Genomic DNA, 10616 nt, shown 5'->3' with positions numbered 1-10616 from the left:
CGAGAGTGGAAGAGAGGAGCTGCCATCCAACAGTGGACTGAAGCCAAGGCAGCTCCTAAAAGGCTGCTATGCCAGGTCAGGTTTGAATGCTCATTTTGTATTCTATAACCACAGCGAGGGGAGGGCAAGCAAGCGAGATTTTACAGATGCCTATGCAGCAGTCTGCATGTTGTTAAGGACAGTGACCCTTGCTTCCGCAATTCCTCCAGGCCACTCTGCTCCAGGTGACAAGTGTAATCAGGCTTGGGAAACAGGCAGTACACGCAGTGCTTTAAGTCATTCGCTAGACAAATCAGTATCTAATAATTGGTCTTTCTACCTTATCCTCCTTCACTCTGTTTTGACTTCATTCTTTTGCTTTTGTTGGTGAATTTGTTCATTTGTTTGTTTGTTTGTTTGTTTGTTCTTTTTGGAGTGAGAGAGAGGCACAAAGTTGGGGAGATAGGAAGGCAGGAGGTTTTGGAAAGTTGTGAGAATGAAAAGACTATGATCAAAATATAGTGTATGAAAAATTTAAAAATGTATATATATATATATATATATATGCTAAAAAAACAAAACCAGCATAATATAATTCAGCAATGAGACCTAGAAAATAACATGGAAGTATTGCCAATGACCAAGACTGTGAAATTTTGTACTTACATTGAGTTAGGTCCTCACAATTAAGAGTTAAATCTTCAAAGGCTCAGAAGAAGAATCTGTATTTCAGGAACTTAATGACTCCACATGGCAACCTGATTTACATCTTTCTAGTAAGGGATCCCTATGGGTGAGGCGTTTCCCCTAACAGGGCTCCTGTGAGGACAGCAGATCGGGCATGATGCTTTGTGAACAGAAGCACCAGTTTTGGAATTAAAGATCCAGACCAGCATCTTCCACTCCCTTTCCTTGGCTTTCTTTATGCAGCTTCTATTTTGATTAAATGAGATAACTTATTCGAAGCTCTTAGCACCATGCCTATCAGCACCACAGGATCTCAGTAAGTGCTGTTCTGGTGACAGATCAGTGGACTGTTGACATGGAGAGGAGCCCAGGGACAAGCAACATTAATTTCTCCCACTTAACAAAAATGAAAACAAGGGTTTATAGAAGAAAAAGGTAATAAAATAATCACAATTTGAAAGTGGTGAATGAGCTAATAATTAGCATGAAAAAATAAGTTCTGCTGATGGGCATCTATCTGCAAGATAGATCTCTGCCCCCAAAGTAAGATGTATTTTTTTTTCCTTTTCTATGAATTCTCTAGAAGAGTTTGGGCATTCGGGTGTGTATGGGTCGAGGGTGGGGTGGGGGTGGGGGAAGGGGGTAGGCTGGCTACATGAGTGCAGGGCAGCGGCTTCTGTACGCTGCCAGTACCTTCCTAAGTTATTCCGCATCGGCACCATCTCCATGACCAAAGCACCCTACACGGGTCACTCTGTCATTCCAAATCTGCTTTTCAGTTATTTGATTGGTAGCTATCATTTCCCCCTCAACTAGACTGTAACAGGCACGGAGCGTGGGAGGGTCTGTCACTGTGTACTTCGCATGCCACACAGCGCGCGGGTGTAGAACGTGCTTATAAGGTAGGGAGGAAACACAGGAGGGTAAATATAGGAGAAAGTGAAGGAAGAAGGCAGGACTATGGAGGATGGAATAAGTAAGGAAAAGACCTCCCAGGGGTGTTATATAGGTTGTGATCATATGGTAGGGGAGGAGGTCTCCTTCTGTCAAAGGTCTAGTGGAGGGGAATAGGGGGAAAGAGGGAGGGAGGATGGAGACGGGAAGATACAGTGAGGGGATAACAATCGGGATGTAATCTGAATGAATTATAATTTTAAAAAGCCAAAAAATAAAATAAAAAGATCTCTGATAGTTCAGAGACGAGAGCTATCATGCTAGATTTGGGCACGGGAATCTTCAAGAGCTTCTGAGAGGACGGACACCATTTTACCTGCACCAAGGAACGCAGGTAGAGTGAACTCTGGGAAAACATGAGACATGAACTTCTTTGTACAACATGAGGTCTCTGAGGCATCGCGAGAGTTGAGGCTATTTGTGTCAGGAACGGCAGAAGACGGCACTTGCCAATGAGGAGTCCCTGATGTGTCTGGGTTAGAGAAGAGACAAGCTCCAGAAGCACCGGTCTGGTGGAGTTCCAGAGAGGCACATGAGTGGGAAGAAGACTGAGGCAGCAGGCTTCTCGGTGTCAGCTTCTACTACGTTATTTCTAGGACAGCAGTTGCTTTTACACTGGCAAATAGCCTTTAAGCACTCCACACATACCCCACTTACAAAACTGATGATAGTCTGTTCTTCAAGGGATTTTTTCCAGGTTTGTAAAACAAAATTGCCAAGATGAATAACTAGAATATTCTAGACTATTCAAGCCTTTTTATATGTGCATTTATCTGTATCTGGATGGCTTATAAACTTACATTATAATCAAAATCACAGAGAACTTTGCCACAGAGTTCACCAACAGTTGATGAGGCCTGGGAGAACCACCCTGGCAGAGACTACATAAACTTCTTTGCTTAAAGGAGAAAGGCAGGGGAATCCCATTTGGATGAAAATCCTTTTGACTTTCCCCTCATGAGGTTTGTGACAACAGCCTGCATTGGTGGCATGCCTTCCTCTTCTTGAAAGAGGACAGCATGACATTGTGTTTTATCTACTTGTCGTAAGAAATACGTAATGTTATTTTGTACGTCATCCCTAGTGACAGACCCAAACCTACAATGTACTTTTCGAACACCCTCCAAACTAATCTAGACTGTTTTCCTTTGCCTACCAAACAACTTGGAAGTAGCTTACAATTTTTCTCCAGGAATTCACCTCATAACTTCCATTAAATTTAAACACATCCACACATCTTCCTCTCTATAGGCCATGGCTTTCCTGATCTTCACTGACTTCCTCAGCCCCCTTATCTTTCTGAGGCCTCTAGGCACTCATGGGTAGCATTGCCTCATCTTGCCTATGCTGGATGAAGCTCCACCCATGCATCCTTCACTATGTATGGTTTGGCTCCTCCATCTCAGCTAACTGCTTTGCTGTGCCCTAGGATCAGGCAACAGTAGACTTTGTCAACTCAGCCTCTCACCAACATGGGTGACTGTAGTGACTGCAGGGGCTATGGGGACAGAGACAAGGAAGCCAAGGAACTGAAAAGGGGAAGATGTTACTGGGCTCAAATCAGAAGACACTAAAATGGCAGATGCTGAAGAAATAGTAGAGTTGGAATCCTCACCTAAGTCCTGCAAGTCCTCCTGATTATATATACAGGCTACTTGAAGGTGATCTCACTTCTCCTGCAACTGGGAACTTCCTCCTACTGACAAAAGGTGTATGTGTACGAGCAACAAAGACAATGAAGCCCAAAATGAAGGTTTCTTTAGACCCATCCAACAGTGGGAGAAATCATTGCAGAAACACTTGCAAGTTTTCAGGTACCAGAAAAATGTTAGGCTGAAATCTGAATCTATAAAATTTTAATTTGGGTGGAAATTCCTGCATTTTGGTTGCTTTCCTTTTATTAATAGTAAAAGCTGATGGTGATGTTCACTGTTTGCCTCTCTCTTGCATCATACTTTTCTCTGAAGCTGCTCCTCTCTCACTCTCCACTTACACCCCTCCCTCTCTCACATGTGTGTGTATGTGTGTGTGTGTGTGCATGTGTGTGTGTGTATGTGTGTGTGTATGTATGTGTGTATATGTTTGTATATTTGTGTGTATATATGTGTGTATATGTGCATGTATGTATGTGTGCGTATGTTTGTGTGTATATGTGTGTATGTACATATGTGTGTATATATATGTGTGTGTGTGTGTGTGCATGTGTGTGTGTGTGTGCATGTGTGTGTGTGCGTGTGTGTGTGTATGTGTGTGTGTATGTGTGTGTGTGTATGTGTGTGTGTGTATGTGTATGTGTTTGTATGTATGTGTGTATATGTATGTATATGTGTGTGTGTGCATGTGTGTGTGTATGTGTATGTGTGTGTATGTATGTGTGTATATGTATGTATATGTGTGTATTTGTGTGTATATGTGTGTATGTACATATGTGTGTGTATATATGTGTGTGTATGTATATGTGTATGTGTGTATTTGTGTGTATATATGTGTGTATATGTGCATGTATGTATGTGTGCGTATGTATTTGTGTGTATATGTGTGTATGTACATATGTGTGTGTATATATGTGTGTGTATGTGTGTGTGTGCATGTGTGTGTGTGTGCATGTGTGTATGTGTATGTGTGTGTATGTATGTGTGTATATGTATGTATATGTGTGTGTATTTGTGTGTATATGTGTGTGTATGTACATATGTGTGTGTATATGTGTGTGTGTGTGTGTGTGTGTGTGTGTGTGTGTGTGTGTGTATGGATGAAGAGATGGATATCCCTGATGACTGTCCATGTTGGTGTCTCCCTAGTTGAATGTGCATTTGTTAGGTTTAGGGCTCTCAGTGCTGAAGGGACTCTGAGCAGCTGCACCATGGCAAGCATGGCTCTAACTGGCTTTGCCTTTCTCTCCAAATCCCTCTGCCTTGTTAAAAATCATTAGATTGCGTTCCTAAAGCTGGCCACTGCAGTCTGTTCCCTTATTTGTCCACTTCCTCCTCTTGAGGCTGACTACCAAGGTCCAGCTATGAAAGTATTAAAGTCTACCAATAAAACGCCCCCTTTGGATCATCTGATTAACATGCCCAATTAAAATTAAACACCTGATTCTAACACAGGGTTTCCCCTTGTACCTTTATAAACTGTCATTTGCTTATGGTCCGTGTTTATCTCCTCTTTATGGAGACACAGTCCTTTGTCCCACTTTGAGACAAATACCCTTACCCTGTCCCGTGCCCCCTTTCTCCTCTCTCCTTTGTTGCTGTCTTACGCATCAACCTCTTCCTCTTTGGTCTTTGTCCCTTATTCCTGACCTCTGTCCCTCTGGAACAGATAAATCTCTTTTGTGCCGAGAACTTGGTCTCAGGGCTCCTAAGCCAATACTTTTCCTTACAAGTGTAATTCTGTGTTATGCTGTGAATGTGACATCACCCAGAAAACCCACATATGAGCTCCTGTGGTTGAGCATCTGGCATCCAGATGGTGGTGCTATGTTGCAAGGTTGAGCAACTTGGAAGAAGTAAGGCTAGTTGGCAAACATGCCCCTGTGGGGCCAGCCCTCTTCTATCTGAGCCACCTGCTTCCTGGCCAGCACCATATAATGAGCTATGCCACCAGCTTTCACTGCCCCCAACAGAACCAGCCGCCACGCCTTTCCTACCATAGTGGATAGTATTCACCTTAAACTAAGAACCAAGCATTTCCTTCCTTCCTTCCTTCCTTCCTTCCTTTCTTCCTTTCTTTCTTTCTTTCTTCCCTCCTTAAGTAGCTTTTTTTAGAGTTAGGAGAAAAGCAACATACTATACACAGCAAAGTAGTTTCATTTTAATAAACAGGCAGGTTTTTTTCATTGTTTCAGTTGCTCCTATTAACAGAGTTTATATGAACAGAAACCCTAATTGTATTGGGTCTGACCTGTGTGTCTGTGTGGCCTGTGTGTTTCATTGTGTTTATTCCACAGAATTGGCAGGTTCTATTACCACCTCAGCTTTACACTGAGTAAACTGTGCCCTTTGGCTGTTTTCTACTGGGTTCATGGCTGATCAGGTATATACTGAACTGAAAAGAAAGCCTAGGTCTGCTTGGGCCCAGAGGCTGTCTAATAGCAGACATTCTGATGCCTGTGTGGTGCACATGTTTCCCAAGCCTAGAGTTTTGTTTGTTCAAATATTTCTAAGGCATCTCAGAGGGACCAGTGGTTTCTCATGTTTGAAAAAGTCAAGGTAGGATCCTATTTCTTCCTGAAGATGGGAAAGCTCCAGATCTCTGCCTGAACCCTGTGTGAGCATATAAAGAAAATCTGATTAAATGAAACTCTATATGAAGAGATAATGCCTTCTATCAAGCCTCACACAAAAACACCACAGCTAATATCTGCCGATAGACTTGCTTTTACTTAATAAAGTGGACTCTTGAAGACGACAAAGATTAGATTGTCAATACTCGTTTCTGATTGATTTATTTGAGGCAGAGAGTCTCAGATATTGTTGCTCTGTGTAACTTGATTTTTACATATCACAAGAAAGAAGCGAGAGAAGAAAAACTCAGGCTCCTGATGAGTGGCCTCTCATAGAAGTCTAGTGTCAGCTCAGAAAGTCAAAACGGCATTTGTATTTTCAGATTCAAAAGCCTGCTGTGTGACCAATGATGGTTCCAGGCATAAAGGTGAGCTTGATTTTACTTCTGAGCGGAGCAATTTCACTAATACCATCTTTTCTAATTTCAAACAACCCCTGCAAGCCCAGTACAGCTTGCTGCTTTCATCTTGCCATCGTATTTCTTCCCAAATCCCTTCCTGAAATTCTGCCTTACTTTTTCTCTATCCGTGTGATTCTGGTTATTGTGCTGTCAGCTTTATCCTGTCCACTGTCCTCTTTGCATTAATTTTCATCCTGCTATTCATTTCTTATACCCAGCTTTCAGCTACTTTTGTCCCTTCTGACCCAATATTTCTGGAAACAAACACCAATTACTCTTGTTTTTTCCTGACTGAAGTGCCTCGATGGCCCAAACTAGCTAATGATGAAATGGAAATTACCCTTCTGCCCAACTTAGTGTCTCCTTGACACATTAACCCCAAACAATACTGCCCTGTGCTCTGTACCTCAAAATCCCCATATGTAAACACATTTGCATGTGGTTTGATTTGGTTTGGTTTGATTTGGGTTTTTGAAACAAGGTTTCTCTGTATAACAGATCTCTGGCTGTCCTGGACTCACTTTGTAGACCAGGCTGGCCTCGAACTCACAGAGATCCACCTGCCTCTGCCTCCCAAGGGCTGGGATTAAAGGCGTGTACCACCATGCCCGCCACACATTTATGTTTATGTTTATCTCCACTATACTTACAGGTAGTAAATATGGATGAACACCAATTACACCCTGAACCAGAACTGCCTTAACCCTATGACAATGAGGATATTACATTAAGCCAAACCCTGGCATCCAAAACTTCTCTTGGAATGGCTTTTTTCCTGGGAAGCTCTTCAGCCCCATCAGAGTGGTAGACGTAGGGTGGGCAGAATATACCAGCGGCTCTCAGGAGAAAACATGTTAGCTTCTGTTCGAGAGTCTAGCAAAGGCCACACAAGGTTCTCATCTGCATATCTATGATGAGACCCTTGGAGACATATCACACGGCTCAAAGCTTCCTCCACTAGGGGCTCAAGAATTTTAGAAATAGTTGGTGACATTTTTTTTAGAGAAATGGTTCTAGGCTTTTACTCTCAAAGGCCACCTCTAGTGACATACTTCCTCCAGCAAGGCTCTCCCACTTAAATTTCCCCAAACAGCGCCACTCACTGGACACCAAGTATCCAGATGCCAGAGCCTATCAGGGACATTTCTCAGTCAAGATACCACATTCTACTTCTTGGGCCCATGGGCTTGTGGTTGTGTGACGCCAAATGCATTTAGTCCCACTTTAAAGTCCCCACGGTTCTTTAGAAATCCAACGTCTCTCTTGAAACTCAAAACAATCTCTTAATTGTAATTTCTTCTAAAGTTACATATTTCTAACATATAATGGCACAGAATATGCATCACCATTCAAAAAGGCAGGACTGGGGGTATACTAAAAAGATGCTAGACCAAAGTAACACCAAAGCCCACCATGGCAAACACCACAGTTTGTAGCTCTGTGTCTGGTATCCAAGGCTTAGGTGGCTCTGACTTTTGACTTTTCTGTCTGCAACGCACATCTCCCTGTGCACAGCCCTCCTTGCTAGATATCCCATCACTCTGAACACTCAGACATCCTATGGTGTCCACAGCAAACCAAGTTCACTTTCATAGCTTTGTGCAATGGCCTCCTCTCACAGCATCATGCACTGTCAGGGTCTTCCTGCAAGGACTCTCCTACCATACAATGCCTGACCTCAGCAATTTTCTAAAATCACAGAGAAAGGATCTTTGACCCAATTACTCCATGTCCTTCATGCCTTTAAAGCCAGTATCACATGGATGATACTACCAGGTTCAGCCACCAGCCAAGAATGGGCCCAGCCTCCCCACCACATCCCTAGCCGTAGTGCCTTTTACCAGTTACTTTTTAGGAGTCAACAACGTCTTGGGCTCTCTCACAACGTGGAAGCTTAGCTTGATAGGGTCTTTCCCTGAAAGCATTCTTCATTCCAGTGCAGAGAAGATCACAAGGCACCAACCTTGTTTCTTAACCACCACAGGATCTCCCATAGCCCAGGCCTTAACTGTAACATCTGGTTTCCTAGTTGTCTTTATGTTTCCAAACTATATGTTTTGTATTTCTTTCCGCCTTGCTTGTTCCTTTTTATTGGATATCAGTTTATGCATTTTCACTGTCTTCATTAGGGTTACTATTGCTATGAGAAAACACCGTGGCCAAAATAACTTAGAGAGGAAAAGGTTTATTAGGCTTTGTCACTGTTCATCACTGAAGTAAGTCAGGGCAGGAACTCAAACAGCTCAGGATCCTGAAGGCAGGAGCTAATTCAGAGGCTGTGGAGGAGTGCTGTTCATTGGCTTTCCCTTCATGGCTTTCTCAGACTACTTTCTTACAGAACCCAGAGCTGACAACCCAGGAGTGGCACCACTCACGATAGAATGGGTCCTCCCACATAAATCATTAAGAAGAAAATGCCCTATATGTTTGCCCACAGCTGGATCTTAGGGAGGTACTTCCTTGGCTGAGGTTCTCTACTCTCCCAGGATCTAGCTGTGTTAAGTTGACAAAACCAGCTAGCAAAATGAAGTCAGAGGTCTAAGTGAGGTGAATAGGGAGGAAAAGAGAGGGAGGGCGGGAACTAGAAGAGACGGCAAGGAGATAACAATCAGGATGTAATATGAATAAACTGTAATACATTAAAAAGCATTGTAAGAAGGACATTTTTAAAGGATTTTTAAAATTAAAAAAATCAATAATTGCAAAGCTGCATACTCAATAATGTCTTAAAATCTTCCCTGCCAATTAGATTATTATTTCATTTAATTTCAGGAAATTTTTTTCTTGTCTTTTTAAAATCATCATCATCATCATCATCATCATCATCATTAATTCACATTACATCCAGATCGTAATCTGCTCGCTCTTCTCTTCCTGTTCCAACCATCCTCAAACCTCCAATCTATTCCCCTGCCCAGCACCTCTGACAGGTGGGTCCTCCTCACCCACCGTCTGACCACAGCCCATGAGGTCTCATCCAGACAGCCTGCATTCTCCTCTTCTGTGTTCCCAGAGGACCTCTCCGCCAACGGGGAGTGATCAAAACCTGGACATTAGAGATCTTGTCAGAGGCAGTGCAGCCAGATTATTTTTCAGAGTATCACCGAAGTGGCTTTTAGCCCAGTTGCTAATATCGCAGCCCTCTGAAACCATCTGAGCTGGGCCTCCATGGTCTGAATTGTCTTCAGAACCACTGTCTTCCAAACTTCTCCTGGAATGCCCCTTTAAATTATGCTTAGAACATTCTGCCACTTTTCTAATCCGAAATTCGAAAATCCTCCACATTCCTCCCTAAAACCAAGGTGCCAACTTCTGTCACTTTTCTGTTGCTGTGGTAAAACACTATGACGAAGGCAATTCGTCCAGGAAGGACTTTGCTTGCGCTTACCTTTCCTGGTGGAGAAGAGTCCCTCGTGGCAAGGAAACTTGGCAGCTGGCGGGCGTGTTAGGTAGAGCGAGAAGCTGACAGTTCACATCCTAATCCCAAGCATCAGTCGGCAGAAAGCTGGAAGTGGGGCAAAGTTTTAAACTCGCTAAGCCTACTCCAGCAGTAAACTTCCTCCAGCAAAACTAAACCCCTAAAAGTTCCTGAACAGCGCCACCAACTGGGGAACAAGGGGAAGCATTTCTCACTTAATCCATGATACATGTTTACTTTAAGATTCCTGTAGAGAAGAGGCGGTGCAGGCAGGCACACTAATGGACAGAGTCAACTCTAAACCCCTAAAAGGGGGGGGGGGGGCAGGAGAACATATATCATCACTGGACACAAAAGCCTGCTGTGTGACGCAGGATGGTATCATTCAAATATTCCTCCGCTTCTGAAGTACCATTTTCTCAACAGATGTTCCTAGGATGAAAGCAAAAGATGTTTTGATATCAAAAAGTAGAAATTAGGTCTTTCAAGAATTTTAGAAAGACTATTGCTTCATGTCTCTTCTCCTTTGACACAGTCAGGTTTCGGCAAGGCTTCACGGAGCACCTGAACACAGAAGCAGGAACAGGCACTGGGGCGCTGCGCAAATGCAGGTGGACAGCAGGAACCAGTCTGTGTTATCAACCACAGACATCACCCAGGCCAGTGGTTCTCAACCTGCCTAGTGCTGCAACCCTTCAGAACAGTCCCTCGTGTTGTGGTGACCTCCCATCATAAGGTTATCTCGCTGCAGCTTCATAACTGTGATTTGCTACTGTTATGAGCCATAATGTAAACATCTGATATGCAACCCACAGATTACTGCTCTAGATGTGATGTTTCACTAATGTTTCTTCTTTATTTTAAGAATCTCTAAGTAAAAGGCAAGTGGGCA

At 43.2% G+C, this 10616-nt stretch overlaps 1 long non-coding RNA gene across 1 annotated transcript; it reads left to right on the top strand.

Annotated features, from left to right (window-relative positions):
* LOC311607841 lies at window positions 1-10350 on the top strand. Its single transcript, XR_014782769.1, has 3 exons — window positions 1-75; window positions 6229-6273; window positions 10260-10350. It is a non-coding gene; the product is annotated as an uncharacterized lncRNA (long non-coding RNA).
* Window positions 10351-10616: the final 266 nt, after the last annotated feature.

The sequence above is a fragment of the Acomys minous genome (assembly GCF_964271855.1).
Source record: "Acomys minous genome assembly, chromosome: 1".
NCBI lineage: Eukaryota > Metazoa > Chordata > Mammalia > Rodentia > Muridae > Acomys > Acomys minous.
This window is presented reverse-complemented; position numbering and strand designations above follow the sequence as displayed.